This window comes from Protopterus annectens, chromosome 2.part0 (assembly GCF_019279795.1).
Source record: "Protopterus annectens isolate FY-2018-M chromosome 2.part0, PAN1.0, whole genome shotgun sequence".
NCBI classification, from domain to species: domain Eukaryota; kingdom Metazoa; phylum Chordata; order Ceratodontiformes; family Protopteridae; genus Protopterus; species Protopterus annectens.
In genome coordinates, this window is record NC_056728.1 from 763,884,239 (window position 1) to 763,890,654 (window position 6,416).

The following is a 6,416-nucleotide window of genomic DNA, read 5'->3' on the forward strand; positions in this document are numbered from 1 at the left end:
AGAAAAGCTGCTGAAAAACTGAGTCATCCAAGAGATCCCACCAGACCAGCAAAGAACGAGTTTGCTCAAGATTCTTTTTCATGGCAAAAAATGAATGGGGACCTCAGACCTAAGTCGCTTGATGTGAAACAAAATTCTGGATGGTCATAGTACAGTCCATACTCCTATTGCTTACTGAAGGATGACTTGATGTGCCCGATTGACCTCCAGGATTCATGATACCATATAAAGATGGATGGATAGTTCTGGAGGTTTCTCCACTTCAGGCTTGAGCTAGTCATTTCCAGTTCAGAGCCGTGCCGTTTGGTCGCATCACATCCCACCCAGGTGTTCATCAAGTGCATGGCCATGGCCGCAGCTCATGTCACACTTCAGAGATTCCAAATGTTCCTGTACCTGAAAGACTGGCTCATAACCACTCCCTCCAGGAATGTTCTCCATGCCAGGGACTTCTTGCTCCTTTTTTGCTCAATACTAGGCATTACAGTGATCACAGCTAAGTCCAAACTTCTTGTGCAGAGATGGGAATTTATTGGAGTGCTTTTGGACTCAAAATTGCAAATCGCCAAGCTTCCACAAGTCAGAGCTTCCACTCTCCACAAACAAGCACTTGTTGTATTGTCATGCCAGAAGCCACCTGTGAAATTGATTCTACGTATCTTAGGCTTGATGCTGGCAGCCATCAGCTTAATTCCTCTAGCCAGATATCCCATGAGAGCTCTCCAGTGGAACCTGTCAGTTCAATGGTGAATAAGACATCAGCTCATGAGTTTTCAGGTCTCGTTTACAAAGATAAGCAGATCTCATATCCAGTGGTAGCTGGAGTCCCCAGTAGTCTTCCAGGGTCATCTGTTTGTACTGCACGAACCAAAAAGAAAAGATAAAACTGAAGACCACAGACGAATAATCCACGTAAAACACCAGTTTATTGCACCTGTAGCGCTTTGGCAACTGCCTTCAAGGAGTATAAAACATCACATAACTTACACAATTTATATACCCTAATACATCTAACAATTAAACAAGCAACCTAACCAATTAATCAATAAACATTAAAAAATACTTAATACTGCTTTCTCATCAGATAAGAAGCCTCCAGTTACATTCCACATTCAGACCCTGAGGAAATAAAGTGTCATATTTCAAAATGAAAATACTTTCTTTATATAACAACTTCTTTTTATACAAATCATCAGAAAATACATCCTTCATAATATGTTCTAAGATAGTGGCTTGTAACCCATTTGGATTAGAATTGTGAACCAGCATAAAATGTTTAGCAACAGGGCTATCTTCTTTATTATTTATAATATTCCTGACATGCTCCTGCAGTCTAGTTTTAAACTTCCTTTTACTTTCTCCTATATATACAAGGTTACACGGACATTTCAATGCATAAATAATACCTTCAGTGTTACAGCTATATATATATTTTTAACCTCAAATACACGGTCATTTATATACTTAAAAGTTGGAACAATATAATGACATACATTGTAATGACCACCGGGTGAAGTTCCTAGTCTCTGCATGGTCCTATATTGCAATGTCTCACTGGGATATTTCAATTTATTATGTACCAAAATATCTTTTAAATTCCTACCTCTACGAAATGAAATGCCTAAAGACCTAGACAATCATTTTTTTAGGTCCTTTGATCTAAACAAAAAATTCCAGTAGTGTTTAACAATATCTATTAAAACATCACTGAAAACACTACATGTAGAGACACAATAAACTAGTCTTTTCTCTTGATTTGTAACATCTAACTTATACCCCTGACTTCCATACTTCTAAGTACCAACTTTACATTGTTCATTAACAACCGTATCTATAGCTGTTTGAATACTAGCTTCACTATAGCCCTTCAATCTAAACATCTCACTAGTCACACTAATTTTTTTAAAGAAGTCCGTGTCAGTATTACATAGCCGTCTAAGTCTCATACATTCCCCATAGGGCAAGGAGACCAGAGTATGAACTGGATGACCGCTAGTCCCCATCAAATACTGATTACTATCAGCAATTTTTTTTATGCACAGACGTACGTAAAGTATTGCTGTCCTCCAAAATCAGATGTATGTCTAAAAAAGTTATATCTTTGCCCACCTGTATGCCGTCAAAGGAAAGTCCAAATCTATTATGCTGCATAACTTCTATAAACTGACCAACATAAGATATCCCACCTTTACAAATAAAAACAAGATCATCTATAAAACGAAAATAACCAACTACATAATTTTTTAAAAAATCTATATGATATAACCATTTTAACTCATACAAACCCATCAGGTTGGCATACATGGGGGCAAAAGATGCCCCCATGGCAGTGCCCTTGATTTGTCTGCATATTTGTTCATTAAACATAAAAAAATTATTATTCAAACAAAATTCCAATATTTCAATAATATAATACGTTACTGGACTATCACCCCAAAAATATTTTACTGCTTCTAGTCCAAACTGACACTGTATGTTAGTATACAAACTGACAACATCAGCACTTATAAAAAACATACCTGCACTCCATTGTATTTTAGATAATTTTTCCAAAAAATCAAAACTATCCCTAATATAACTAGGTAATTTTATTACATAAGGGAATAAATATTTATGCAAAAATTTCCCAATATTAGATAAAAAAATATTTTTGAGCAGATACAATAGGCCTACCAGGTGGGTCAACCCCACTTTTATGAATTTTTGGAAGACAGTAAAATAAAGCCAACTCACTGTCATCAGTATTAAACTTTTTATCTTTGTCATTTTGTGAAAAATATTTTAACCTCACTCCCTTAAATATAAGGGTGTCAAAATCATTCATAGCCTTAATATATTCATTTGTATTACTCTTAACATAGGTATTGGTATCATCCAGATGTGTCATACACATTTTATAATATTGAGCAACATTCATCACCACTATCTTACCACCTTTATCAGATGGTTTAATAATAAGATATTTATTATTCGCTAATGCCTATAGTTCCTTCCATTCCTTTATATTCAAATTATATACCAACTTATGCTTATACTGCATAAAATCACCAAAAGCATTTTCTACAGCAAAATTCAACATTTGAGAAAAACACTATATATGTTCATGTTGGTATGGAGGAATAAAATCACTTTTGCTCATTATTTTATCAGTTTTTAACAAACTATAGGCATTATAGTCACTTGCATAGTCAAAGCATTCCTCAGGGTCAGATACACAAGAATAAAAACTGTTCTCTAAACTATCAGATTCTAACCAACTACCATCACCTTCTTTATACTGATTATTGGCAAAAAATATATTAAATGTATCTTCCTACACAATCTAAAAATATCACACTTTAATTCATGTAACCTAGGCAGCACTGTGGGTATATATTTAAGACCATAATTCAAAACATTAATCTGCTCTACAGATAAAGACACACCAGAAATTTTATGAACAATAGAAATGTTCTTACACTCAGATGCAGCAGTTACATGGATTGTTTCACCCACATCTTTGTAAACCAAAGACACAGAACTGTCAAAAATATCTTGCACAACATTATTTACAGTCACACTAATACTATTTGCTTCTCTTGTTATCGTTGAAACTGCGTCCTACTCGATTGTTAAAGTTCCCAGACTGAAATCTTCCTCTCTTCAATGGTGAATAACACATCAGCTCATGAGTTTTCAGGTCTCGTTTACAAAGATAAGCAGATCTCATATCCAGTGGTAGCTGGAGTCCCCAGTAGTCTCCCAGGGTCATCTCTTTGTACTACCTTCCCTACAAGCCAAAGTGACCATGGCCACTTAGTATGGGGGGCATTTGTTGAGAAAGTCAGTACAGGGCATGTGGTCCACCCACAGATTCCAGTGTTCACATCAGCATCTTGTAAATGTGAGGTTGCAGGCCTTTCAGGATGCTCTCCACCTAGGTGTGATTTCAGTCCAGATTGGACATGTTAGTAGTTTGGTATATTAAGAAACCTAGAGGAGCACAATCCTACTGCTTGTGTTGTGAAGCTGTGAGAGTATAGCAATGGGCATGGTCTACTTACCATTTTCTGATAGTAATACTCATTCTGGGGAAGTCCAGTGTTCTAGTGGGCAGGCTGAGCACATCCATCATTCTCCCTCACAAGTGATCCCTCAATCCAGCAGTGGCGGATCAGATTTTTGGCTGATTCCCACAGTTTGGAACCAAGGACTGATAAAGCATGGTCTTTGCACTGATGCCTAGTTCTGGAGATTTGGATGAGGCCATCTGAGTGGTTAAGATTTCTAAGGTTGAATGTTGTGCATCCCTGAATAGTCTGGAGGCTAATGGGGAGTAAATATCATTCTTGAAAGGTTTAAGCAGCTGAGAGGCAAGTAGAAAGTCAGCATGTTGCTTCACAGGTAGCCAGTTAGCTTTTATAGTGGTTTTCCAGTGGTGTTTATCTCTAGCAGGGAGAGAGTGGTGAATCCTGCATATGGCATTTGGGATGGATTGTATGGTGGATACATTTCTTTTAGAGACTGCACTCATCTGAGGGACGCCATATTCTTGATGAGCTATTTAGGACGGTTCCTTAGCTATTGTTTCTGTGCAAGAAATGGTTAGCATTATCAGTTTTTGCCTGATATGGCCAGTGTGTAGTGACTTCTCCACTGGAGTTCAATAACTAGCATGGTTGTGGTAGGCAAATCATGTAAGAATTTCTTTGCCTGATTTTTTAATTTCTTTACAGTTGTGGTAGATAGATTATAACTGATTTCTATTCTAAATGTCTTTGAGCTTGTTACAATATAAAAAGTTTAATAATGTTAATAAAATAAGGAAACTGAGAACTTTACAGACTTCATCATAAATTATATGATTTACTTACCAAGTTAAACCCAAATATATAATTGGTTATTGAGCTCCTTAGTGTATATTACTGTTTCCATTGTTATGACCTACTCATTTTTATATCTGATTAGAAGAGCTCCCATCTTGTGTTGTTACTTGTATTTCTTATTTCCAATCCAGGTTGTTCTAACGGAGACATGAGTGAAAAGGGGCCCTAGTAATCTAGCTGACCAACCTGCTAAGAAGGTAACTAGGAAACAAAGAGAAGCTGAGTCAAAAGAAGGGAAAGAAGTGTCTGATGCAGGCAGAGAAGAGACGCTCAAAACAAAGAAGGTACAGCTAGGGGTGGGGGAGTGCATCTCTTCAAGCTGCAATATTGAATATTTATTGGTTTCCATGACAGGGCTCTTGCAGGCCCCATAAAAAGGATGTAAAGCTCTCATAAGTGTTGATGGTTGTGACAAAACTGCAAGTCCACAACAATAAAGAAGGTCTTTGAGGACTCTAGACTGCCTTTTTTTGCAGCAAAATATTTTATTAGTAATGTATAATACCAAAGGAAAAAAAAAAAAAAAAAAAAACAGAACCAGGCAGAAAAGTGAACATAGCTCTTTTATCCACTGCTTCATACAATGGCTGCAGTAAAGAAGAAGGGTACACTATCTTTCCACACCTTAAACAATGGCCTGTTAATGAAATCAAGAGATTAAAAACATCTTTCGACTTCTAGGTGCTATACGTTGTTAAAGACTAAGTGGTAGGTCATTACTTCCCTCTAATTACCCTTTCCAGACCAGATTTAGCCGGAGCTCTTGTTTGGCTTGCTTGATGTACTCTGTCTGAATATTGCTGACCTCTGTCTGCATTTTTATTTTTCCCACCCATACACCCAGCTGTTGATGTATTCTTAGATTTGGTGGCTTTTGAGTTGCCTGCCCCTAGTATAAGTCTGATTTTGGGCATTTCCCCCACTCCTATCTTATCAGCTCATTTTACTGAGTAGAGTATGGTGAGATCAGTTGGGAAGGCCCACCCCCTTAGTTTCTTTACCCTGAATTATCTTCTGATGTTCTTACATTCACTGCTGCAGTATTCTTAACTATATGGGATTCCCTGCCACGGAAGCTCGATGTCCGGCCAGTCTTCCAAAGAATTCTGAATTTAAAAGGTCTGCCAAATGTCACCATATGTTCCTGCATAATGTAGGGTATAAAGGTGACATTCTGGCTTACCAAAAACAGAACTTTTTGCTGCCAGTCTGAATGTATCTTTTACACTGTCAGTCTTTTTACCTGCATACATTTACTGCTAGTTGAATGCATTTTCCTTCTCCAGGGACTTCCTGCGCCTGTTTGTTGTTCTTGCAGGATAAAAGTTACTCCAGTGAGAATTTTGTTTTTTCTTGTTTTTGTGTTCCTTGAGGTTAATGTCATCCATGAATGGTAAATTATTTATTTAATTTATTGACATTTGTTGACCAGGAAAGTTCACTGGGTCAGAATAACCCATTTTCAGTGGAGGCCCAGGGAGAAAAGCTCCACTAACAAATTAAAAATCAGTATTGCAAACAACTAAACAAAATTATTATACAACAGGGTAA